This window comes from Oryctolagus cuniculus, chromosome 15, assembly GCF_051225735.1.
Source record: "Oryctolagus cuniculus isolate XC-2025 breed Fujian yellow rabbit chromosome 15, ASM5122573v1, whole genome shotgun sequence".
In the NCBI taxonomy this organism is placed as follows: Eukaryota; Metazoa; Chordata; class Mammalia; order Lagomorpha; family Leporidae; genus Oryctolagus; species Oryctolagus cuniculus.
This window is the reverse complement of record NC_142881.1, coordinates 87,130,120-87,156,805: the sequence shown is the minus strand read 5'-3', so window position 1 is coordinate 87,156,805 and position 26,686 is coordinate 87,130,120. Positions and strand designations below refer to the sequence as shown.

Genomic DNA, 26,686 nt, shown 5'->3' with positions numbered 1-26,686 from the left:
CAAGGAAGAACTGGCAAGTGAAATGCAGAAAACAATAATGCTATCCACAATCTACCAGAAAATGCCTAAGATGAACAAATAATATGCAAGACTTATGCATTGAAAACCACAAAAATATTCCATTTAGTGGCTGTTATAGGAATTACAGAAAACATCTTCCAAAGGAAAAGTTCATATTATACTACTTTACCATGAGTATAAGAACCTTGCCACGGGAGTTTCATTTGTCCTCGTACTTCTCACTGTATTACTGCATGAGAAGTTGCAACTCTTATAGAAATTCAGAGAAGAAAAATTACATAGGCTTTTATATTTCCCCTATGTTGTATTACTTCCTGGGCTTTTCATTTTTTCCTGTTAATCTGAATCTCCATGTGTTGCCAATTCCTTGCAGTCAGAAGCAAAATCTTTAGCTTTTTGTAGAAAAGAAATGTGGAGACAGATCCTCTCAATTTGTTTCCCCTAAAATACTGTTATACCCTTCTTATTTTGAAGAATAGCTTCTCTGGATATCATTGTGTGTGCACATGTGTAGACACGTGTGCGTATGTACATGTAGAAACACACGTGCGTGTTTCCCAGCACTTCTTTAGAGATGATATTTTACCATCTTACAGCCTCTTTGCAGGCAAGAAATATGAAGGGGTATTGACAACCGTTAGCATTTTGGCGGCTTTAAACATTCTCTTGGTGCATTGTTTTGACAGATATTTTTATTTATTTACTTATTTTTATTAATGTATTTATTTTTTTGACAGGCAGAGGTAGACAGTGAGAGAGAGAGAAAGCATGTTTTTTTTTTGACAGAGATTTTTTAAACACATGGTAGACACTTTGCCACTTTCCCTGTTTCATGTATTTCCTCTGAATAAAGACCTTCATTGATACAACTGGAATGCAATCCTTCCATCCAAAATTTATGATGGTTTCACAGCAAATTCTAATAGCAGTTCGATACTGAAAAGCAATTATTTGAGCCGTGACTTCTGCCTCCCTGGGTCTGTCTTGAAAGGAAGTTGAATCCAGGAGCCAGAGCCAGCAATCAAAACTAGATACCGTGACGTGGGATGTGGGCATCTGAGCCACTAGGCTAACTGCCAGTTTCCAGCATCTGGACCTTGAGGGACCAAAATCCCAGAGAACAGCAGGTCACAGTAAAACACAAGCAGACCAGATGCCAGTTTTCCTACTACAACATTAGGTTAAAAAGACTAAGAGGTAGAGGGGAAGAAAGAATGGGAAAGAGGAGTGCAGGTTTTGGTCATTTTAGTAAGAGGCCAACTTACGGTTCTGAGATTCAGCCATCAGGAGGCGTTGGTAAACGTCGCTGATTTTCACTTGGGATCCCTGGAGGTCCACAGCCTAGGGGTGGAGACGAAGCCAGACTCTTCTAAGAAAGGAAATGCAGACTCCAGCCAGGGCCACCCCGAAAGATTGAGTTATGACCCTCATGCTATTCGCCTGGTCTATGATAGAGTGAATTATCTCTGGGCAATGAGATTATCATTCTGAGCCTTCATGATTTTTTAATACAACGTCCAACTTTCAATAAGATATTACCAGGCATGAAAATGAAATAACCTCGCTGGTATCTAGTCCACCACATTAAGGAGCTTGTAGGTCATCAGTACATACACATAACAAGTAAAAACCACTGCACAAACTCAAAACAAAAACATAAACTCTTCCTAGCCTGGTCGGAGAAAGGAGCTCACAGGGTAGAACACACCGAACAAAATTCTAGACAAACCAGCAGGAGCAGAGAATCCCAACCCCCATTAGGGGCTCTGGAGAGGAGCAGGACAGGAAAAGCCTCCTCACTCTTCATGAGCTTACTTCCCAGAGTTCTACAGATGTGGGCCATGAACACATTAATGATTTTGAAGATTTATTTATTTACTTATTTGAAAGTCGTGGTTAGAGAGGGAGAGACAGAGAAAGGTCTTCCACCTGCTGATTCACTCCCCAGGTGGCCAGAATGTCCAGGCCAGGGCCAAGGGCGAAGCCAGGAGCCTCGAACACCATCCCGGGGTCTCATGTGGGTGCAGCGGCCCAGGTACCGGGGCCAGCCTCCGCTGCTTTCCCAGGGGCACTAGCAGGGAGCTGGATAGGAAGTGGAGCAGCCGAGAATCCAAACAAAACCCAGAATATATTAATTTTGGTGCAGGCTCTTGTCTTCTTCCAAGACAGAAACACAAAATGCAGACCGGCCCCACGTGCAAATAGGAAGGAAGCACCCAGGAAACACAGGCATTCAGGCCCGAGTCTGCGCTGCCCCACACAGAGAAATGCTCAACAAGAGTGGGCCGAAGAACTGCCCATGGAAAAGAGAAAGAAACGAAAATGGTACCTCCGGTTGGGATGGTCCGTGCATGCGTCAGAGATAATGAGAGCGGGAAAGCACCAAGGTGGAGGGCTCTGCGCAGGGAAAAGCACGCACAAGCGGTCCCTGGCTCCGGGCGTGCAGTGCTCCGCAGAGAAAGAGAGAAAACAGCAGCCTTCACCCGCGCTGGAGGTGCAGCTCCTTCCGGCTGGTGCGCCCTCCGAGGGGCTCCAGGAACCTGTTGGGGTGCAAGCACACATCCAGGATCCGGATGTGACAGGTGCATTCTGGGAAGGCGGAAGTCATCACACTGACAGTTAAAGACACAGCCTTCCATTGCAGGAGAGGAAGAGTTCCAGGCCCCTAACCCTGACTAGTGACACCCTCTCACTGCCGTGTTCTCCAAGTGAGTCTTGGAGAAAACTCCCCAAATGGTTCTGGCAGTGGGAGGGGGAAAGTAACCGTTTCAAACCCCACAGAGCATTTTGTTCTTTGCAAATCCCAAGCTATTGTGGGTTGTTTTTTCCCCCTCAGAGCCTAACTCACCTGGGGTAAAGGAAATATCCAGTTCTAGCTCACCTCTCGCCATATATATTTTTAAAATTACATATGTACTCAAGAGGCAGAGTTAGAGAGACAGAGAGAGAGGTCTTCCATTCACTGGTTCACTCCCCACATGGCCGCAATGGCCGGAGCTGGGCCAGGCTGAAGCCAGGAGCCAGGAGGTCCTTCTGGGTCTCCCACGTCGGTGCAGGCGACTTGGGCCACCTTCCACTGCTTTCCCAGGCCATCAGCAGGCCAAGAACCCCATTTCCTTACTCTTAGCGCTGTGCACCCCACTCTGACACCCAAACTCTATGTTGGCCCAAGTTGAAGCAGGGCCTGGGTTTGGCTTCCTGGGAAAATGTCAAGTCATCATGAGCCTTTCAGTGGAGGTCTCAGAGCCCTGCTGGGTGCCAAGAGGAAGGATCACCCTTCTACTGGTCAGGGCACACCAGGAGATAACCTTGTCTGTGATGTGGGCAGAGAAGTGCTTCTTCTTGGTGATGTCCCTAAGGAAAAAGGCTTGGCCCAATACCCTCATTTATCCCATCCACACACACTCAAAGTGAATTGTGGTGTCCTCGGGCCCTTTCTCATACCCAGAAGCAGACATTAGCAACTCAGAAGAGCTGACTTCAAGAAGACTCAATACCCGCCGATGGCTTGAGTCCTTCCCCAAATGGAGGCCTCAAAAGTGTTCTCACTACAAGTGGCCCCATCCTCCCTGCTGCCTGTCTCCATCTGGATCTCAACTTTATTTTCATTTTCTTCAGTCTCCCTTAGAGACTTAGCCTTGTTCAGCAGCCCCCGGCTCCTCTCAATATTTTTATTTTTATTTATTTATTTATTTATTTATTTATTTATTTTTTGACAGGCAGAGTAGATAGTGAGAGAGAGAGACAGAGAGAAAGGTCTTCTTTATGCTGTTGGTTCACCCTCCAATGGCTGCCACGGCTGGTGTGCTGTGGCCGGTGCACCGCGCTGATACGAAGGCAGGAGCCAGGTGTTTCTCCTGGTCTCCCATGGGGTTCAGGGCCCAAGTACTTGAGCCATCCCCCACTGCACTCCCTGGCCACAGCAGAGAGCTAGCCTGGAAGAGGGGCAACCGGGAAAGAATCCAGCACCTCAACAGGGACTAAACCTGGTGTGCCAGCGCTGCTAGGTGGAGGATTAGCCTAGTGAGCCGCGGCACCAGCCTACAATATTAGTTTTATTTATGTTTCTTGGAAAGACAGGGAGACAGAGAGAGAGAAAGAGCGATCTTCCATCTGCTGGTTCACTCCCCAAATAGGTACAACAGGCATATAACAGGCTGGGCCAAAGCCAGGAACCTGGAACTCCATCTGGGTCTCCAGGTGGGTGACAGGGATCCAAGTACTTGAGCCATCACCTGTGGCCTCCAAAAATGGGCATTAACCAGAAACTGGATCAGAAGCAGATATGGATAGATATGGGATGCAGACATCTCAAGTAGCTACTTTAACTGCTGTACCAAACGCTTGTCCCACCTGCTCAGTCTAAAAGCTTGATCCGATTTCCCTCATCCTAAAATGATGACTCCAACATGCAATCCCCCAACACCTTCCCCTGCCCAATGGTGCCACCACCGTGCTGCATGCTCCTGGTCATATCTTCCCTTCCTCTCACCATTGACGTCTCAATAACAATAGAGCCTCTCCTCTTCAACCGTGCTTTATATTCCTTCACATTCAGATGACACCCTTAGCAACAAACTTTCTCCCTCCATGGATAAAGGAGAGGGAGCGACACTCAGCTGAGTCCCACGCTGCTGCCTAGCATGCGTCATTAGAGTTACTCTGCACCTGACATAAGAGGAAACAGGCTCTCAAAGAACGCCAATGGCTTAATGGGTTACTTAATCCAGTCTTCTTTCCAGCCCACAAGCCCATCACAGCAAGGCCTTGGAATTCCCCTGTGGAAACCATGAGGCTGTGATGGTGGAGGCAGAGTTTCGATGTCCCCTTCCCCCGGGGCATTCTGGGACCTACTCCGGACTGCACCTGCTCCTCTGCTGCCCCCTGGAGCACTGTGGCATCTTCCTGTGTTCCCCAGGCTCTCCCCACCTCTCTGCTCACAGGCTTGCCTCTTCCTCTGCTATGCCCTACAAGCGACCCCCAACCCAGCTCTGTCCAAGTGCCCTGGCTTTCCAGTTGCAGTAGTGTCTCCATTGGGAATCTGTTCACAGCCACAGAGGTGCTTTATCTTCTCAGGAGACTCTGAAGTTGCTGGATTTAGCAGCCATGACTCCTCCCAGACCGGAAGGGGAATGCTTCCAGCTGTTCTTCAACCCAGCCTGGAGAGGTGTGGAGCAGAGGAAGGGATAACTGAATTGAGTCTGAAAGAGATCATGGGAGCAGGACTTTCCAGACAGCAGAAATTGGGGTGACCCTGGTCTGTTGGGTAAACATGATCCGCACGGTATGGAAATGGACAAGGCAAGAACGTGTCCAGAGGAAACGCCACCCTGCTGGCTCAGGAGAAGGTACAAGAGGATTGAGTCCCATAACCAGGGGAGAAAGTGACCGTGAATGAGCATGGAGACCTGCTGACAAACCACCCATAAGGGGCACTGTGGTGACAGGGACACAGTCCAGTGTCTGTGTGCCATTGCATGATGGCCTTGACCTTGGTGGGCCAAGAGAAGGTAGTGGGTCAGCTTGGGTGGTTACAGGAGGGGTCCTGTGGCCCTAGAAAGGGCAGACCAGGCTTCCAAGCCTGTGCCCCAACATCAACCATGGCAAGACACATGGTGGCCTACACCACCAACCTGCTCCTCCCTTTGGTGCCCCAGATGGTGCCGTCAGCCAATTCTGGGAGGCCCAGGACCTCCAATCACGCAGAAGAGCCAACACCAGAACAAATGAGTGTGGGGTGTGGAGGGTGAAGCAGGAGGCGAGGGGATGGAGCAGCAGGCAGATCTAGAGCACAAGTTGAACCCCCTCCACTCTCCTCCTTCCAGGCCTCATCCCACGGGATGCCTAAATAAAAAAAAAAAATGGGACTATTCCAAAGGACATGGGAGCTGACTCAAAGAGCTCCTACTGGCCATAAATGAAACCGTAAGAGCAATAAAGTGAATATGTTAGGATTGGGTTATAATTCGAAGATAAAATATTCATGAACCTGTATTAATATAAATTAAGATTCAACAACTAAGTGACCGGGAGAGTTGATATAAAGCTCCCTTAGAGAAGAATTCCAGATCACTTGGTAGATGCTTCCAACTCCAGGAAGTGAAAATTAATATCCCCTCAATCCTGAGTGTGGGCAGTGCCTAATGACTTGCTTCCATAGAGTAGAATATTTGTTTCCACAAATACAAAAATGTAAATTCACTTTGGAGAAACCTGCCAGGCACGACCTTGGCCAGGAGAACAAGATTAACATCACCAGTGGTGGGTAACGTGCATGGCATACAAACATGACTTCATGGGGGAGAACAGGTCTCCTTTGCAGTCTTCTCCCCTAAACCCACGAACCCAATCTAACCAGGAGACACACACACCAGCAAAAGACAACTTAAGGGACCTTACAAAATATGATTCAAGATTGCCAAGGTCATGAATAGCAAAGAGAGAGAAGCCATCAAGACCACAGGAGAAATAATGGCACACAAAGACCAAATACATAATGTGCTGTCCTGGATGGGATCATTTTAACTGGGCAGAAGTAGAGAAATCCATATAAACTATGGCGTTCAGTTAATAATCCGACACCAATGTTGGATTTTAGCCAAAGGCAAATGTACCACAGCAATGTAAAAACATTAACAACAGAGGAAAGTAGAAACTTGGTACTATCTGTGTAATTTTCAACAAATATAAATTATTGTAGAAGAAAATGTTTACTTAAACAAATCATGGCAGAAAGACAGACTCTTTGATTAATGTTTCTGTAAAAAGTGTTTATCTGTATGGGTTCAATGGCAATCTCCAAAATAAATTCCAAATGGATAAAAGACACACATGTGAAAATCAACACTGTATAATTTCTAAAATAAACTCTATGACCTGGCATTAAAGATGATGTTTTCTAAGAGCGTACAAACAGAACAACCCCCAAAAGGAATAACTTATCAAGTTAACTATATTAGTATTAGAATCTTCTCACAATAAAGATGCTATAAATAAAATTAAATGAAAGCCACGGGGTAGAAGAAAAGTTTAGCACACAGGTAACGTATAAATGTAAGATGAATAGAATGCAATCTTTAAAAAGAACAAAAATCGTATAGGATATGTGTCAAAGAAGCCCAAATAGAAATAAGCTTATGAAAACATGCTTGGCCTCCTCTGTAATCAGAAAAATCCAAATTAATATAGTCACTAGATAGCATATGATATCCATCAGTTTTTCAAAATGAAAAGTGTGAAATTAAACATTCATAACATTGATAGACAATGTGTACTCTCAGACACAGCTACTGACAATGTAAATTTGCAAAACCACATTAGAGAGTAATTTGCAAATGTCTAATAAAATTAAGCAGGCCCATACCAATGAGCCAGCAATTCTAGCACAAAGTTCTAGAAACAGTGTGTGACAAAAGATGTTAATGAAGATAGCACCAACAAACCCAGGGAAGTTAAAGGAAAATTTTTGGAGGAGCAGAGCACACTGGGTTTGGGGTAAGGGAGGATGTGAAGTTTCAAAAAGAACTGAAGGAGTGAGTGTTTGGGAGAGGAAGTTGGGGGAGGTGAATTAATGGGAAAACAACTGGTTTACTGACAGCAAAATGGCTGTACTTACATACGTAGGGATACTGAATATTAATGATGCCATTTCAAAGAGGGAATCGGCCATGCATGCAGGTCTGTGAGGAGTCCAGGGAAAGCACTGAGAAATGGATTGTTCAGAATTCATGGAGGATGCACCTAGGATGGAACTTGAATGCATTCCCAAAAGGAAAATGAGCTTTTCAGGAAGGTGCGGGGAGCAAAGCATTCCAGGAAAGAGAGAAAACATTGCTGACTGCAAAAGCAGAGGAGCGAGACAACTGGCAGTGACCCACATGTCACAAAAATGCAAGGGTCAGGAGCCCTATTTCTTGGGGGTGGGCGTGGAGCAGTCAGGAAGGCATTGAGCAATGATGTGATCAAACGTGGTTTGTGTTTTTAAAAAATACTGAGATGGTATTAGATTAAAAAAAAAACATAAAGGATGGATTTAAACATGCAAAGACAGGGAAGAAGCCCTCCAGGCCCTGAGCACCTGCTCCAAGATCTGGAGGAATATTTATGAGGCAGGCCGAATCTCTGGGAGGCAAATGGTTTCCTGTGGGAGATGAAGACAGGCTGGGGGTCAAGAGTGGCCAAGTGACCAGGTGGGTGCACTCAGGCACTGGGCAGGGTTGGCAGAAAGGCTCAGAGTCAAGCTAATGAGCTCACTGTGGGACACACTGCATTTAGGGGCCTGGCCTGGCCCAGGGCCCCAGGTGTTAACATCTTCAGCATCTGGCGGTAATTCCAGACTTCAGGGTAGGTGACATTGCTCAGAAATGGCAAGCAGTGAACTCAGCAGTAAACAGGATGTGCAATCCTGGAAATACACAAGTCAGGACCCCCTCTCCTGCCATTAACTGACATTCTTTTCAGGCAGCCTGTCAGATCCCATTTATCCATCTTGTTGGTTCTAACACTTTGTTCCTTCCTGCTGGCATCATTTATAATCCAGATTCCATCAGTCAACATATTAGGCTTAGGCATCCCAGGCTTTCCAGTTGAAAATGGCTCCTGTGGAACACCCACTATTCTCCCCATTGGCTAATAAGATAAAGATAATAAGATAAAGAGGATATTAAGTCACTAAGGACTAAGCCTGTGATTATGAAATAAATTGAATGTATATTATTGTAAAATTAAAAGAAAGATAAGAGAGGCTGGAGGAGGGAGGATGGCAAGTATAATATATTCTTAACACTATATATATGAAATAGATGAAATCTGTTCCCTTTCTAAAATCAATAAAAATAGTTAAAAATAGAAATTCATATTACAATGCTACAGCATAGTACTGACATAAAAACAGATCCACAGACCAACAGAACAGAACAGAAACCCTAAACAGGAAACCCACACAGCTGCAGCCAACTGATTTTTGATAATGCTGCCGAGAACTTGCAATAGAAAAGGACAGTCTTTTTCAATAAATGATGTAGGTAAAATTGGATATCCAAATGCAGAAAATGAAACTGGATCCCTATCTCTCACCCTGTACAACAATCTACTCAAAATGGATCAGACCTAAGTGTGAGGCCTGAAGCTTTGAAACCGTTAGAGGAAAAATATGTGAAACACTTCAGGACACCGGACACTGGAGCAAGGATGCTCCAGACCAAGCCCCCAAAAGAACAGGAAACAGAAGCACAAACAAGCAGGATTTCATCAAACTAAAGCGCTTCTGCACAGCAGAGGAACTAATCAACTGAAGTTCACTCTTCCAAGAAGCAATTACAAACTGGTTTTCATCTAAGTTTCAGAAAATTTTCTTTGAATTTTAGTATTTGTCCTATATCCTTGATTTGTTTTCATCTTAGCTATTATGCAGGTGACAGTCTTCCCCTAAAAGAGCCTTCTGTAAGCTTCAAGGTGACTGCATCAACAGATATGTTGACATCACCCCAAAGATACAAAAACATGAGAAGCAAGGAAACACGACACCACAAAAGCAGGCAAATTATCTTCCAGTAACTGAATCTAGAGAAACGCAAATTTATGAATTTCAGGAAAAGAACTGGAAATAATATCCAGGAATTCAATGAGATATGAGAATAAAAAGGAACAATTAAATAAAAATCAAGAAAACAATTTATGTGAATGAGAAATGTAAGAAAGAAATTATTAAAAATTAGAGCTGAACAATTCAATCAATAACCTAACAAACACAACAGAGAATTCATTAGCAGACTAGAATAAGCAGAAGAAAGAACTTGGGAATTTGAAGGCAGGCCTTTTAAAATGATTCCATCAGATAGGAACAAAAGGAATGAAAATGAATAGTGATGCTATGGGGTATCATTCAAAAATTTTTTTGCATTATCAGCTTCCTAGAAAGATTAAAAACACAGAAAGGAAAAGTGTATTTAAGGAAATAATTTCTGAAAACTTCCCAAGTTGGAACAGATGTCAACATCCAGATCCAGGAAATTCAAAGTTCCCCAGGTACAGGAAAAAAGAAGACAGCAATCTTCTCCAATACATATTATAATCAAACTGTCAAAAGTCAATGAGTATTTACCAACCGATAGAATAAATAAAGGGGAGAGTGATCCAACATGGGAAGTGAGATACTCAGCAGACTCATAGAATGGCGGATGTCCTAAATAGCACTCTGGCCTCAGAATCAGCCCTAAAGGCACTCGGATCTGGCTGAAAAGCCCATGAGAGTATTTCAGGCATGGAAAGCCAAGACACTCTGGCAAAAAGATCTCTGTGAGTGAGATCCCAGTGGAAAGAACAGGTCTTCAAAGAGGGAGGTGCCTTTCTCTGAAGGGAGGAGAGAACCTCCACTTTGACTAGGACCTTGTCTAAACAAGATAAGAGTCGGAGAACTCAAGGGGCTTCCATAGCCTTGGAAACTCATGACTGGTGCATAGGGAGATTACTGATGCCATAAACAGGAGTGTCAATTTGTAAAGTCAACAACAGGAGTCACTGTGCACTTACTCCTCATGTAGGATCTCTGTCCTTAATGTGCTGTACACTGAGGCTTAATGCTATAACGAGTACTCAAACAGTATATTTCACTTTGTGTTTCTATGGGGGTGCAAACTGTTGAAATCTTTACTTAATGTACACTAAACTGATCTTCTGTTAAAAAAAAAAAAAAAAAAAAAGAAAAGAAACTATCAATTCCCAACTTGACTCTCACTGGGATTAAACATGACAATAGGTCTGATCTGATTTCATCATCATTTAAAAAAAAATCATCTATTATTTTTCACTTTATGTTTCTGTGTGGGAACAAACTGTTGAAATCCTTACTTAAGGTATACTAAGCTGATCTTCTGTATACTAAGATAATCGAAAATGAATCTTGATGTGAATGGAAGGGGAGAGGGAGTGGGAAAGGGGAGGGTGGTGGGTGGGAGGGACGGTATGGGGGGGAAAGCCATTGTAACCCATGAGACGTACTTTGGAAATTTATATTCATTAAATAAAAGATAAAAAAAAATAAAAAATAAAATAAAAAAAAAAAAGTCAATGAGTATTTACCAACCGATAGAATAAATAAAGGGGAGAGTGATCCAACATGGGAAGTGAGATACTCAGCAGACTCATAGAATGGCGGATGTCCTAAATAGCACTCTGGCCTCAGAATCAGCCCTAAAGGCACTCGGATCTGGCTGAAAAGCCCATGAGAGTATTTCAGGCATGGAAAGCCAAGACACTCTGGCAAAAAGATCTCTGTGAGTGAGATCCCAGTGGAAAGAACAGGTCTTCAAAGAGGGAGGTGCCTTTCTCTGAAGGGAGGAGAGAACCTCCACTTTGACTATGACCGTGTCTAAACAAGATAAGAGTCGGAGAACTCAAGGGGCTTCCATAGCCTTGGAAACTCATAACTGGTGCATAGGGAGATTACTGATGCCATAAACAGGAGTGTCAATTGGTAAAGTCAACAACAGGAGTCACTGTGCACTTACTCCTCATGTAGGATCTCGGTCCTTAACGTGCTGTACACTGAGGCTTAATGCTATAACGAGTACTCAAACAGTATATTTCACTTTGTGTTTCTATGGGGGTGCAAACGACTGAAATCTTTACTTAATGTACACTAAACTGATCTTCTGTAAAAAAAAAAAAAAAAAAAAGAAAGAAATTTTCAATTCCCAACTTGACTCTCACTGGGATTAAACATGACAATAGGTCTGATCTGATTTCATCATCATTTTAAAAAAATCATCTATTATTTTTCACTTTATGTTTCTGTGTGGGAGCAAACTGTTGAAATCCTTACTTAAGGTATACTAAGCTGATCTTCTGTATATTAAGATAATCGAAAATGAATCTTGATGTGAATGGAAGGGGAGAGGGAGTGGGAAAGGGGAGGGTTGTTGGTGGGAGGGACGGTATGGGGGGGGAAGCCATTGTAACCCATGAGTTGTACTTTGGAAATTTATATTCATTAAATAAAAGATAAAAAAAAAGTCAATGAGTATTTAAAAAGCAGCAAGAGAGGGCTGCTATTGTGGCGTAAGGGGTTAAACTGCCGCCAGCAACACCAGCATCCCATATGGGTGCTGGTTTGAGTCCTGGCTGCTCCACTGTCAATCTAGCTTCCTGCCAATGTGCCTGGGAAAGTGCTGGAAGGTCTGGGCCCTTGCACCCACTTGGGAGACCCGGATGGGGCTCCTAGTTTCCAGCTTCTGGCTTTCATCCCCGTCCCCATCCCCAGCGTTGACTGTTGCAGCTATCTGGGGCGGGACCGGGGGGAGGTTTGAATTAATGGATAGGGGAGCTCTCTCTTTCTCTCTCCCTCTTTACTTCCTAAATTAATTAATTACATATTTAAAAAGAGATTGAAGAAACAATATAAAGTTTCCAATACAGAAAAGTCCAGGACCAGTCACCTCCCAGTTAACTTCTACCAAAGAGTCAAAAGAAAAAAAATTCATATTGCCATGTGCATGCTCTCACCATCCTCCACCACTCCTGGTGTTGTGTGTGTGCTCCTTTGGTGCCAACCTCGTTCCACAGCTGTGCTTCTGCAGCTGAAGAGACTCCGTCGCTTGCCCTGGCCAACAAAAGGCCAATGGGGGCAGTCTAGGCTGAGAACAAGGATCCTATTAATTTGAAGGTGGTGGAGTAGGATGGTTCTGTGGTGAGGGTTAAGATTAAGAGGCCTACACCACTTAGTAGACTAATGAGAGCCTCTTGTGGACCACAGGGTTTGTCAGTGAGGCAGGTTAGTGTCCCATTTGATGGGCAGCCAATCCATGAATCAGACATACATGCACAGCTGGACATGGACAGACATGTTCCAACAGCAGACAGGAGGTGTCTACCAACAAGGGAACCTGCTGTTTTACTCTAGAACTCTGTCCTTACAGACCCAGACTACATTCTCAAGGAGAAAGCTGCAATTTGGTTCCATCACAACCTGAGTACTGCAGTATAGTTTTCTCTGTTCTTTCATTTTCCCCTTCCCATTCCTTTATTGCACACCAAGTCACTGGTGTAGGTGCGCAAACATACTTTCTCTCTTTCCCTCCTCCCTCCCTCTCTCTTTCTTTTTCTAAATGGCCAGTGGTGGCATGCTTTAATGGACACCCAATGGAGATGAAATGGGGGGAAATACTGTTTCTGTGCGAAAATATCCCCTTCTCTGGGAGTGGCATGCTCATTCGGCTCCCATTCCAGTAAGTTATTTTGCTCTCCTTGTCTTAACAAAAGCAAACAAGCCCCACCCCCACCCAATTCCTTGCTTGATTGGAGAATTTTCATGTTTTTCATTTATCATCAAAAACCAAGAATATTTCAATAACATTTTGTACGTAGCTGTTAAATGTAGAATAGTCTGTCTTTATGCAGGGGCAAATTACTCTTACAAAATGAATCTTAGTTTTCTCTTTGAGCGTCTTGTTTAAATACACTTCTTGTTTAAACTGAAAAAATAATTATACCAATACATTTGGTACTTCTTCCAAGACTGAACTGGATGGAATAATTTCTAACACATTTTATGCCAGCATCAGCTTGATACGTAGGCCAAGGACATCACAAAGAAGTAAAACTACAGCCAATCTCACTGATGAATATTTATGTAAAAAGCCTCAATAAAATATTACAAACCAATCCAACAACACAGCTAAAAGACTACATGTCATGGCCAAGTGAAATTTGTCTCATGCATGGGAAATCCGATTTAATATACACAACTCATATCTCAGAAATCTGAAAATGGATTGACAAATTAGCACAACCATTATGGAAAATAGTATGGGAGTCTCTCTAGCAAAACAGAACTGAGTAAAATCCCTCAATTCCACTATAGTGAGGAACAAAGGAGCTAAGAAGTTTCCAGCAGTCTCTGTCTCATTGCCCTGGATCCTAACTCCCCCCCTCCTTGCAGGCCAATTTAATTGATGCACCTGAGCCTCCTGTATCATAAAGGTGCCATTATGAGTGTGTGTACACTGGGCTCCACGTGGAGATGCCAAGAAAGCCTTCCCAGGAATCATCACATGCACTGAACCCTGCCCAAGCTCCACCCCATTTCTATATTCAGTTAGGTCACCGCCCCTATCCAATAAAAGAGACCACCAAACTGGGCTACAAATGCTGCTCCTTGTAGTGTGTGCCTCTCCTCATGGGGTACCCACATTACCTTTCAAATGTTCTCTCTCTAAATAAATCCTCCTTCCATTTTTGCACTCCATATAGGACTCCACTTTGAATTTTATCTCACATGGAGATAAGAACCTGGAGTAAATACAGCTGGGGACCTTCCCCCCCTCCCCACCATGGCAGTTGGAGTCATTTTTCTTTCCTTTTTTTAAGATTTATTTATTTATTTATTTGAAAGAGAGTGGCAGAGAGGGAGAGACAGAAAGATCTTCCACACTTGTGCACTCCCCAAATTCTCGCAACCACTGAAGCTAGGCCTGGCCTGCCTCAAGTCAGGAGCCTGGAACTCCATCCGGGTCTCCCAAGTGAGTGCAAGGTCACTAGTGCTTGAACCATCTTCTGCTGCTTTCCCAGGTGTGTTAGCAGGAAGCTGTATCAGAAGCAGAGCATCTGGGACTCAAACCAGCACTGGGTCACAGGATGCTGGCATCACAATGGGCAGCTTTGTCTGCTGCACCACAACACCGAGCCCTGGAGTCATCTTTTCCATGAGTATCCAACAGATACATCAAAGAGCACCAATGTCCTTCACGCTAGTCTACACTGGCCAGGGCACACTTCTATAGCTCCCAACTACCCACATCAGAAGGCCTCCCTTCTGACGCCCACAGCCTCACTGATGCTTCCTAAGCCTCTTCCAAGCCAGGTCTCTTCTCAGCAGCAACCCCTACCGAGGGGCAGCTGAGCCTAGTGAAAACAGCACACCTGGGTTAAGGGAGACCAGTTTGAATGCAGCTCTCCTCAGCAGCTGCGGGATCCTCCGTCAGCTTATCCAACTTCCACAAGTCTCTGTTTCCTGAACTCTAAAGCAAGATGACCACACACAGTGCCACGAGGAATCAGAGGTCACCCAGGTGAAGAGCTGCCCACAATACCTACACAGTGCACTGGAACTGTCCGTTTTATTATGACTGTATTGTCTCATTGTGTTGGCCTCGCATTTCCATGAACTCCTCTCTTCCCTCAGCTTTCTGTTGCCCCCAAGTTACCCCTCACCCCTTTCTCCATATTTCCAAGTCATCTTCTCCTGTGGAATGAATTGTGCCCCTCACTCACAAACTCATACATTGAAGTCTCAACCTCCAGTATAACTGCATTTGAAGATAGGGTTTTTATAGAGGTGCTGGTGGCTAAATAAGGTCATAGATATGGGGCCCTGCTCATATAGGATTAGCGTGCTTAAAAGAAAAGATATTAGAGAGTTTATATTCTGTTTCTCTCTCCTTTGCTCACACACAGGAAGGAAAAGATATCTGAAGAAAAATGATTCATATAGAAATCTAGATTTACACAAAGGACCAAAAAGCACTGAAAATAGTAACTGTGTGGGGAAATACAAAAAAAAAAAAAAAAAGTGTCAACAAATTTTCAAGTATTTAAGTCATACAGAATGAATTCTGTGATTATCATGCCATTAGATTAGCAATCAACAATAGAAAGATATCTGGAACATCACCAAATTTTTGGAATCTAAATAACACACTTCTGAGTAACCCATCAGTCAAAGAATACATCAAAAGGGGAAATTACAAGGTGTTTTAATGAATTAAAATGATGTAATGAAAAAACACAACTCACCAAAATTTGTGGAATTCAATGAAAGCTACAAGATGAGGCAACTATTCCATTCTTCAATATTTTTTTTTATTTTATTTTTTGATAGAGTGGACAGTGAGAGAGAGAGACAGAGAGAAAGGTCTTCCTTTGCCGTTGGTTCACTCTCCAATGGCCGCTGCGGCCGGCGCACCACGCTGATCCGAAGCCAGGAGTCAGGTACTTATCCTGGTCTCCCATGGGGTGCAGGGCCCAAGCACTTGGGCCATCCTCCACTGAACTCCCTGGCCACAGCAGAGAGCTGGCCTGGAAGAGGGGCACCCGGGACAGAATCCCGCACCCCGACGGGGACTAGAACCCGGTTTGCCAGCGCCGCAAGGCGGAGGATTAGCCTAGTGAGCCGCGGAGCTGGCCCCATTCTTCAATATTTACCCCCAAAATATTAAAAGTTCCTGTTGGGGCTGGCACTGTGATACAGCAAGTTAACGCCCTGGCCCGAAGCACCAGCATCCCAAATGGGAGCCAGTTCTAGTCCTGGCTGCTCCACTTCCGATCCAGCTCTCTGCTATGGCCTGGGATAGCAGTAGAGGATGACCCAAGTCCTTGGGCCCCTGCACCCGCGTGGGAGACCAGGAAGAAACTCCTGGCTTCTGGCTTCAGATCGGCACAACTCCGGCCGTTGCGGCCATCTGGGGAGTGAACCAACAGATGAAAGATATCTCTCTCTTTCTCTGTCTCTACCTCTCTCTGTAACTCTTTCAAATAAATAAAATAAATCTTTTAAAAAAAGTTTGTGTCTATTTAAATATTTGGACATACTGTATGATTCTATTTATAGAAAATTGTAGAAATTTAAATTAATGTATATTGATAGAAAGTAGACCAGTGGCTGCCCTGAGAGAGTGAGTATTGGGACAGAGCAAAGGAAGTTTGCCAAAGGGCACAAGGAAACTTCTGGGAGACATGGAGATGTTCACTCTCAGGATTCTAGTGATTGCTGGGTATATTTGTATATATGGATATGGATGGAATTGCTTTCTGTCCAATGAGCATACCATCTCTTCATGTCCTTTGTTGTCCAGTATACCATTTTTACATCCCCTCCATTAAGAAAAAGGTAGCAGCACTGTTATTATTCAGGAGCCATGGCCATCGACCTTGGAAACTGATTTAGTGAAATAACATAGATATTTTGCCCCTCAAGTTATTCGATCTTAGTGACATCATTACTCATGCGTGACCATTACATCATCTATCATACACGCCATCCATGAACTCTGGCTTCCAGTGGCATTCTTAGAGGTCATTATTTTGTTTCATTGATGATGTCCACACAATGCAATTCTTAATCATAGTGCACAGGAAAATGTGGGTGATAACTCATTTTCTGTTGGTGTTAAATTTAGCATTTGGTGTTTTATAGCATCGAAGGAGAACAGCACACGTCCCTACCATGTCTTCTATTGAACTCTAGGCTATAATTGCTGCATTCCTCAAATGGTACCTCTATCATTACTGATAACACACCTGCCTTCCATACACCATCTCCAGCAGGGAGGTAGGGTAGAGGTAAAAGAGTCCATCCTCACAAGGAATTTCTGTCCTCCATCCTGCATGACTTAAGACCAGTCCATGGGGCCAGCACTGTGGCATAGCAGGTTAAGCCTCCACCAGCCGTGCTATCATCCCATATGGGCACCATTTCATGTTCCCACTGCTTCTCTTCCAATCCAGCTCTCTTCTATGGCCTGAGAAAGCAATAGAAGATGACCCCAGGGCTTGGGCCCCTGCACCCTTGTGGGAGACCCAGAGAAATCATCTCCTGGCTCCTGGCTTCAGACCTACTCGGCTCTGGCCATTGTGGCCATATGAGGAGTGAACCAGCAGATGGAAGACCTTTCTCTCTGTCTATCCTTCTCTCTCTCTGTAACTCTGCCTCTCAAAAAAATTAACAAAATCTTTTAAAAAAAGAAAAAGAAAAAGACCAGCACATGAGAGCACTACATCACCACGGAATCAACAGCAAGAAACGGCCTCTGTTGGAGCTCATTGCACTGTAGAGCAATAGTCTTGAAAGTCCTCTGGGAATACAGGTGCAGCCAGGGACCACCATATACTTGGCACAGAGTCTGCAGAGGGGCTGGGGTGACCACCTAGTAACCAGAGATAGGGGGATGGGGGAGGCACAGGATAAAGGAACCTGGTCACCACCTTTGCTACCTTTTGGTGCTGTGGACCAGAGACAGCACTGCAGTTGGGAAGTGTGTGATGACACACAGATCTACCCACACACAGGGCAAACACCAGAGTCAGCATCAAGCTGTCAGTATCCAGAATTCTGAATATATTTTATATCTAACATGTGGGAGAATCACCCCAAATCAACATGCTTGCACCATTTTGGTGTCCCAAGGTCACACAAACAAGCACCCTGCTAGCGACCCAGAGTGACCCAGTTTCCTCTGGAATTCAGTGCTGGTCAGTGGGTCCAGGATGATGCCATACATGCCTCGTAGAGGTAAGAGTCCCCAGGGCATCTGGTTGAGCCCACATACTTGATAGAATCTTGGCAAGTACCCCAAAAGGAGAAACGGGAACAGAGGCCACCACATACTCCACTGGTGTGCTGCACTTCCCACCAAAATGGCTGCCACCTGTCACGCCCCCTCTTCATGGAGGAACAACACTAAGCCCTGCCTAGGCTTCATATCCGAGTCACGGCACCATTATGTCGCTCCCCCTCTTCGTGGAGGAACGACACAGGACCCTGCGCTGTTCTTTCGTCTGCTCGGCCCTCCCCGGGTTTGCTGCTGGTTCTTCCCGGGTTGGCTACCGACCCTTCCACCTCCGTGGAAGGGCAGTTCCCCCTAGCCACTTTCACCCACTTCCGCGGGGGAGCGGCATACCGCCGGCTGGCTCTCTCGGGGCCTGCACAGGTGTTCCCCTTATATGTTCCTGGTACATGTTGTCTCTCTCCTCCTTTATAGTCCTCTTCCACCAATCCCAACTCTGCTACCCACACGCCGAGTACGCTGCTCTCCTCCAATCAGGAGCAGGTCCTGCTGTTTATTGGTTGAACTGGAGGCAGCTGTGTAGAAGCTGCTTCTCCCTTCTCAGCGCCATATTGTGGGAGAGAAGATGCATAGAATAAGTCTTAATTCCAGTAACTTAGTCTAGTCCAAGTTGCTCCCAGTTGCTCCCCACAGATCCCCCTTTCTTTTTATTTTTGGCGTTGATACACGCCTGTCTTCGGTGCCCCGCGGCACACACTCTGCTCTGCTTGCTAGAGTTGCCCACAGGTGCTTACAAGCCTACCAATCAGGCAAACCGAATCCAGGTCCTCTCTTCGCCATGTTGTGAGGTTTTTAGGCGCTGATGCGTGCCTGTGTTCGGTGCCCTGCAGCGCATGCTCTGCTCTGCTAGAACTGCCTGCAGGTGCTTACAAGACCTAGCAATCAGGCAAACCGAATCCAAGCCTTCTCATTGCCGTATTGTGGGGAGACTTATTGATGTTAATTCGTGCCTGTCTTCGGTGACCTGCGGCGCATAAGCTGCTAGCTGCCCGCAGGTGCTCACCACCTCCTTAATCAGGCAGACCGAATCCAAGCTCTCTCATTGCCATGTTGAGGGGAGGCCTTATTTTTCTCTATTTCTCTATCTCCGGGCATTCCTATCTCTCCTATTTTACTTCTATCTGCCAGCATTCCTATTTCTCTCATTTTACTTCTAAACTTCTGTTTCTCTTATCTTCGCGGCTTCCCGGCGCCCGCCCTGAGGCTGCTTCTCGGTGCCTTCCCGGCTTTGCGCCGCTTCAGCCCGCGCTTCTCTCATCTGCGCGGCTTCCCGGCGCCCGCCCCGAGGCTGCTTCTCGGCACCTCACCGCCCCGCGGCAGCTTCCCGGCTTTGCGCCGCTTCAGCCCGCGCTTCTCTCATCTGCGTGGCTTCCCGGCGCCCGCCCTGCGGCGGGCTCCCGGCTCTGCGCGGCTTGGCTTCGCGCGCACACTCCGCGGTCTCCATGCACTTCGCGCCCGCACCACGGCCTCGCGCCAGCCCCGCATTCCCTATCTATTCACGCCGCATGCTCTCTCTGCACGCGGCGGCTTCCGCGAATCACACAGCGTAGCTCACGTTTCCGCCACTGGTATTCAATCCAAGTTCCCCGGACTAACCTGGCGAATTCCAACCTGGCGGCCCACGTCTCTGCCTCTGGTTCCAGATTTTCGCCTTTTCCTCCCCGGGCTGACTTGAAGAATTCCAAGCTGGCTTACGTCTCCGCCTCGGCCTGCACTCGCGGCTTCAATTTCCCTAACATTTTTCTCTACCCGGTATGTTTCCCTAAGTTTTCTTCCAACAATATTCCTCCCTCATTTCTCCTGGCTTCTCCCCACAGTCCGTATCCAAGTCTAAGTTTCTTATAGGTTTCACTTTCACTTTCAACCTGCAGTCCGTATCTAAGTCTACGTTTCTTCTTGCTTTCACTTTAAATCCTAACTTCTTTCCCACAGTCCGTATCCGAGTCCAAGCCTCCTCCAGGTTTCACTTTTGCTTTCAATCTCCTAGCTTCCCCGCCATAGTCCGCATCCGAGTCTATGAAAGCTTTCACTTTCACTTTCAATCCTAACTTCTTTCCCACAGTCCATATCCGAGTCATGCCTAGGCTTTTAATAGCTTCTTCCAGCACCTTTTCCGTCCGGCTTTCCCTAGGCTCTTTCCTAGTCTCTGCGGTATTTTCCCACTTCTTCCCGTTTCTTCCCTCCTAGGTTTGCTATCCGAGTCACGGCACCATTATGTCGCTCCCCGTCTTCGTGGGGGAACGACACTAAACCCTGCCTAGGCTTCCTATCCAAGTCACGGCACCATTATGTCGCTCCCCCTCTTCATGGAGGAACAACACTAAGCCCTGCCTAGGCTTCATATCCGAGTCACGGCACCATTATGTCGCTCCCCCTCTTCGTGGAGGAACGACACAGGACCCTGCGCTGTTCTTTCGTCTGCTCGGCCCTCCCCGGGTTTGCTGCTGGTTCTTCCCGGGTTGGCTACCGACCCTTCCACCTCCGTGGAAGGGCGGTTCCCCCTAGCCACTTTCACCCACTTCCGCGGGGGAGCGGCACACCGCCGGCCGGCTCTCTGGGGGGCTGCACAGGTGTTCCCCTTAGATGTTCCTGGTGCATGTTGTCTCTCTCCTCCTTTATAGTCCTCTTCCACCAATCCCAACTCTGCTACCCACACGCCGAGTACGCTGCTCTCCTCCAATCAGGAGCAGGTCCTGCTGTTTATTGGTTGAACTGGAGGCAGCTGTGTAGAAGCTGCTTCTCCCTTCTCAGCGCCATATTGTGGGAGAGCAGATGCATAGAATAAGTCTTAATTCCAGTAACTTAGTCTAGTCCGAGTTGCTCCCAGTTGCTCCCCACACCACCCCTCACCCTGCTGGTCTCAGGCTCTGGACAGAGACAGAGGAAATCTCCAGGGATGCTTATCCAGCAACTGGAACCCACCTGGAACCAGATGTGGATGCAGGCTGCCCTGATACCCCTGACTGGTCACAGCCCACAGGGTGGGACACAGATGATTTTCCAGGAAGGCCCTCCTGACCACTGGGGCCTCTGAAGCAGAAAGGCCAGGACAGGAGCCCTGTTTCTCAGGGAAGCAGAGAGGGGAAGGCCGCTCCCTGCCTGAGTGAGGGAGAGCCTCCAAGCTGAGAGAGAAATGGATGTGCTTGTTTACACCGCTGAGATCCCAGGGTATTGTTGCTGTAGCAACCGAGCTCACCCTGAGTGAGGCAGAGGATGATGGCCGGGCACTGGCACCAAACCAGCAAGCAGTACAGGTGGCAGTGGTTGCATCAGGAGGACGTGTGGGGAGGGGTCAGCACCAACATGCCTCCTGCTGTTGGCAACGATTAAGAATCTCATCATTGAGAGTGTTTGGGTTAGCCCAGCCCAGATTCCTACTTGGGTTCTCTTTTATTTGACAGGACCACAAGGGGATGGGGCTGTTTCATAGGACAGGAATTGTGCCCTCCACTGAAGTCATCCCCTGGAGGATGGACATCAGGCGTGGGAACTGAGAAGCAGGAAGCTGCCCCTCCGTCTGAGCACACTGCTGCCCATGTCAGCTTCTCCCTCACGCTGCAGCCCTGCCCTCTGCCCCAGCAGCCTCCTGAGCCTCCCCTGCTGACTCCCCAAGAGGTCCTTCCATGACAGCCCCAGGACACAGAGGCTGACCCATGACCCACAGCTCATTCCCTCTAGGAGGCCTCCACTTGTGGGAGGAGCCTTGCCCTTCCTCACCCAGCTCGCTGCTGTGGGTGACAGGTCTTCAAACAGTTCATGGAAAATGTACGTATGATTAACAAACTATGCATGGATTTCAAAAAGCTTTGCACCCAAATAGACAGCTTTTAATTACATTCTCCATGAGCCCCTGCATTTCAAATCCTTGAATTTTATTCCAATGGAACTACACTGAATTGGCCTTCATGGCCATTTAAATGTAGTGCCATTGATATAATAAAATATTGGCAGAAAAAAAAGGAACTGAATATCCTTTGTGGGACCAGCATTATGGCACAGCAGGTTATGCCACTGCTTGCAACCCTGGTACTCCATATTGGAGTCTGGTCTCAGTCCCACCTGCTATGCTTCTGATCCGGCTCCCTACTAATGTGCTTAGGGAGGCAGTGGAAGATGGCCCAAGTGCTTGTGCCCCCGAAACTCATGTGAGAAACCCGGGTGGAGTTCCTGGCTCCTGGCTTCTGTCTGTCCCAGTCTTGGCTGTTTCGACAATTTGGGGAGTGAATCAGCAGAGGGAAGATTCTCTCTCTGTCTCTCTCACTCTCTCTCATACTCTGTGACTCTGCCTTGCAAATAAATAAAACTTTTAAAAAAAAAATCTCATTCATCACTGGGGCCACCTTCTCCTCCAGGTTCGCCCATAGACAGAGTCCGTAAACCGCAGGGAGGCCTCCAGCCCCAACAGGGTTGCTGCTGACAACTCCATGGCTTAAGGCCAAAGGAGGCTCAGGGGACCCAGCAGTACCCCCTTGTAGTGCACATTACAAGGTGCAGGAGTTTTGTAAAGGCTGAGAATTGCAAGCCATTCTCCTCTGGCCCACACTGGGAACTATTTCCCCTGAGGCCTTGCTCCCTCTAAAAGATGCCATTAGGTAATGGGGGCACCCTTCTTCCCATCACCTCTCTCAGACTATGGGAAATCTACTCCCTCTCCCTCCTCTTGTTGCCCTGAAAGGCCTTTAACAAAAGGTCTTGAGTGCTCTTGGCTTCAGGAAATTCAAAGGCAGGAGGGGCGATACCTTGGAAGCCACTGCACCCTGGACCCTGTGACGCACTGTCTCCCACCCCTCACCCCGGCCAGCAAGTCTGGCCTGTGATGCTCTACCTTCATGAACTGGAAAGCAAGGGAGGAGGACTACAGGGAAAACTCCAGAACAAATGCCACCCCCCGAGCAGAGCAGAGCAGAGCAGAGTCTCAGATGAGCATACGCAAAACACCCACACATACTCTCACCTTGGGCACCCGACATCCAGCAGCACGAGAGAGCAAAGAATGAATCACATGCACCTGTGATCTCGAAGTGAACCCAGTCCCAAGCAGAGTGCCTGGGCTGCTGCTTCTGAATTTGCATAAGGAATCTAAGGGCTCAGCATTGTTCGGCTGCACTCAGAGCATTTGTCAGGCACTCTGATGAGTGGTTCTTGGAGCCACCATCCCTCCTGTCCAATGACAATAATCAGTGACTTCCGGGTTAGAATCCTATTGTGGGGCTCTGAAGTGCAGAGACAGCTAGGTAAAATGCACTTGCAAAGTGAAATAAGGTTTATTCAGTACCTTCTGAGCCTAGTTGTCTGGGGTGCAAGCTCCCGATTCTGCCTCTCGCTGGCCTCAGCTCTGCCTCTGAACATCACCGCCAAGGTTGTGCACTGCCTCCGCACTTGGCACTATCGTCAGGTACAGCCATTTTTCACCTCAAGTTCTGCACTCGTGGGCTTCCTGCATCTCCCAGCAAACAGCTTAAAGAAAGAACATTTGGCAAATTACTGCTCTATAGGTCACAATTGTCAATTCCTCCTTAAAAACAACTGCAGCACCCCATTTTGAAAATGACTGTTGTTATGTGGGACTGGAAGGGAAAGACCAACATTATTGAATAGAGTCATCAAGAGAAATTTAGGCCCGTTTCCTACCTGCCATATTTATCCCTGCTCCTTGGAGGAGCTGAGGTACATGAGTATTTAACACCCTTTTCAGCCAGGAGTGCCAGGCCGCCTATGCATTCTTAGTGGCCTGCCTCCTGAGCTGGAAGTGAATGGGGAAGCTCACTTCAAGAGCAAGTGCCATCTTTGATGTGCACAGAAGATGATCTGCCACAAAGCTGGGCAGGACCTGGGGTGTGCACATGTGAAACGCAGGCACAGGCATACAACTGTTCTGTGGGAGGGAACAGGGGTGACCGGGCAGCTGTGACTTCTGCATGCAAACAGAGGCAGCTGAGGTCGTGTGGGGCTACCCTGCTGACATACTCCAAGAGTAGCAGGTTCTACACAGCAAACTGAGGCATAGGCGTGGCCAGTACCCAAACCACCATCCACCACGTGCAGAGAGAGCATTCATGGCAGAGACCCTGCCCCCCCCCCAAAAAAAAAAACACTGCAGACTAGAAGCATCCCTCTCCTTAGGAGGTGAGTGGTGAGGAAGCACCCTGACAGCCAGGCCCTCCAGCACACGTGGAGGCAACCCCAGCACAGCTCCATTGCCAGGGCAGAAAGTGCCCTGTACCTGTGGTCATGGGAGGTCAACTGGGGACTGGTGCGCACCTTGATGGCCTCACTCGAGTGTCTGGTGATCGTGGCTGGACAGTTGGGTGCTTCAGTGCTCCTTCACGTGGTCTCGGCTGGCCTCACACTGTGACGCGTGCATACCCATCCAGCCTCTGCCCATGTCACATTGGTTGGTGTGCCCTTGGCCAAAGCAAAATCATGGGCCTGGCTCAGAGTCGATATGGGCATGTGTGACTCTGGAAACGGCATCACTCCGCAGGAGCCCGAGAGAGATGGGCGTGAGGACCAGGCCCTGTCCCTAATAACAACCCCAGGGCAGGCAAAGTGGGGAAGACACCACTGGGACACCTGCATCCCATACTGCACCACCCGGGGTCCATCCCCAGCCTCGGCTCCTGAGTCCAGCTTCTTATGCACGTGCACCCTGGGAGGCAGTGAGGATGCCTCAAGTACTGGGTTCCTGCCACCCACGTGGGAGATTGGGGTTGAGATCCAGCTGCAGCTACTGGCCACTGCAGGCCTCTGGTAAGTGGAACAGTGGAAGCAAGCAACCACCCGCCAAGATCCATGAATTAAAAATTTGTAACAACCCTCTAATAATAAACATTTGTAGCAACAACAATGGGAACTAATCCCTGTGCACCTTAAGCCACCCCAGGAGGCCAGCCTCAGTGCATTCAGGACCTGGATTGGGGCCCATGCTCCCAGCACATGGACTCTGGGGAGCAAACCTCACCCCGAGTGGAGGAAAATGCAATCTGGAGACCACGAACCCTAGGGAATCTGGAGAATGAACTCAGGCAGAGAAAGGAAACCCATGGGCAGCTTCCACACAATTAAGAATATTTGACTGCTGAAGCTGGGTGATCCCCACTCATCATTCATTGTGTTATTTTACAGCACTTTGTGAATCTCCTAAAGAATGTACAATGAAATTTAAAAGAGGAGAAGCTGAGTGGGGAGGGGAATAACAGAATCAGTTAAAACCCAAGTCTTGCTGGACAGCATCTCTGCACATGACACAACTGTGTACTCGTCCTCACCCGCAGAGGAGGCCAGCAGGTGTGTTGGTGTGGTGACCAGGGCCCTGGACACTGTGGTCCCCATGCCAGGGCAAGGGAAGTGGGCAGAGAGCAGAGCAATGGCCCTTGAGGGAAAAGAACCGACTGTGGCCCCAAGTTGGCAGCCTAGGGGCAGTGTGGGGCCCAGGACCAAGGAGGTGCTGGGGGAGGGCTGAGTCGCTTTCCCTGCAGGGAGCAACCTGGTGATCAGCACCCTGGGGAGCTGCGGGCCTGTGGCTGCTCCTGCCTGACATGTGCTGTCCCTGTCCTTAAGGTCAGCAGCAGCCCGGTGTTACCAGCATGCGGCTCAGGAGCTGGTGCCAAGGAGTTCTCAGTGCTCTGTGCCTGAAGCCCTCCCTGGCCAGTGTCAGGACAGGGCCCTGGTTCCCGCTCTGGACAGTCTGGGCCAGGCCGGCTTGAGGTCCTATGCAGGTGGTGCTCAGTGGGCGGCTCCCCTGCCCTCCATCGCAGGAGGACCCCCTGTGTCCACCTCCTACAACTCCTGGGAAGAAGGGCTGGAGCAGAGCAGGAGGGGTCAGCAGGGGTTGGCAGGGCTGGGGTGGGGCCTGTGGTAGGACAGGAGGCTGCAGCCCTGGGAGTCTCCGTTCAGGTCATTGCAGGGGCAGCCCCGAGTGTGGGGACCTCAGCAAGAAGGACAGGCCATGATGGGGCTCCCTGTGCCACCTTGTGTTCAAATAAAGAGACCTTCACAGTTGGGCTGTAATAAAGTTGTGTTTTAGAGGAGGGCAGGAGGTGCAGGTTGCCTGGGACTTGGGACCGTTACGGCAGGTGGCAGAGGGCCCAGGCATCCCTGGTTCTGGGGCAGTTCTGCCAGAGCCCTGCCCTCTTCACCTGGGGCCTGGGGAGAACACAGGCCCCATTTTTGGTGACTTTTGATGAAGCCAGAGCTGAGGACCCTGACCCCTTGCCACAGCTGCACGTCACTTGGGATTGGCTGGCAGGATTCTGTGACATCACAGTCACTGAGAACTGTGCACTCTGGGTTGTCGGCAACCAGTGGTCAGTAGTGCTTCTACTGCC

The 26,686-nt window shown here is 47.6% G+C and overlaps 1 long non-coding RNA gene across 2 annotated transcripts in view; it reads right to left on the bottom strand.

Annotated features, from left to right (window-relative positions):
- The window catches only part of LOC149122157 (uncharacterized), a 41,184-nt gene extending 17,373 nt beyond the window's left edge, over positions 1-23,811 (bottom strand). Inside the window, exons 1-3 of one of the 2 annotated variants that reach the window (XR_016221820.1) lie at positions 23,635-23,811; positions 2,351-2,561; positions 1,287-1,362 (exon numbers count right to left, since the gene is read on the bottom strand). This is a non-coding gene — a long non-coding RNA (uncharacterized LOC149122157). Of the gene's footprint in view, positions 1-1,286; positions 1,363-2,350; positions 2,615-23,634 lie in introns of those variants that run through there. The other variant, XR_016221819.1, reaches the window with a different exon arrangement.
- Between the last annotated feature and the right edge of the window lie 2,875 nt (positions 23,812-26,686).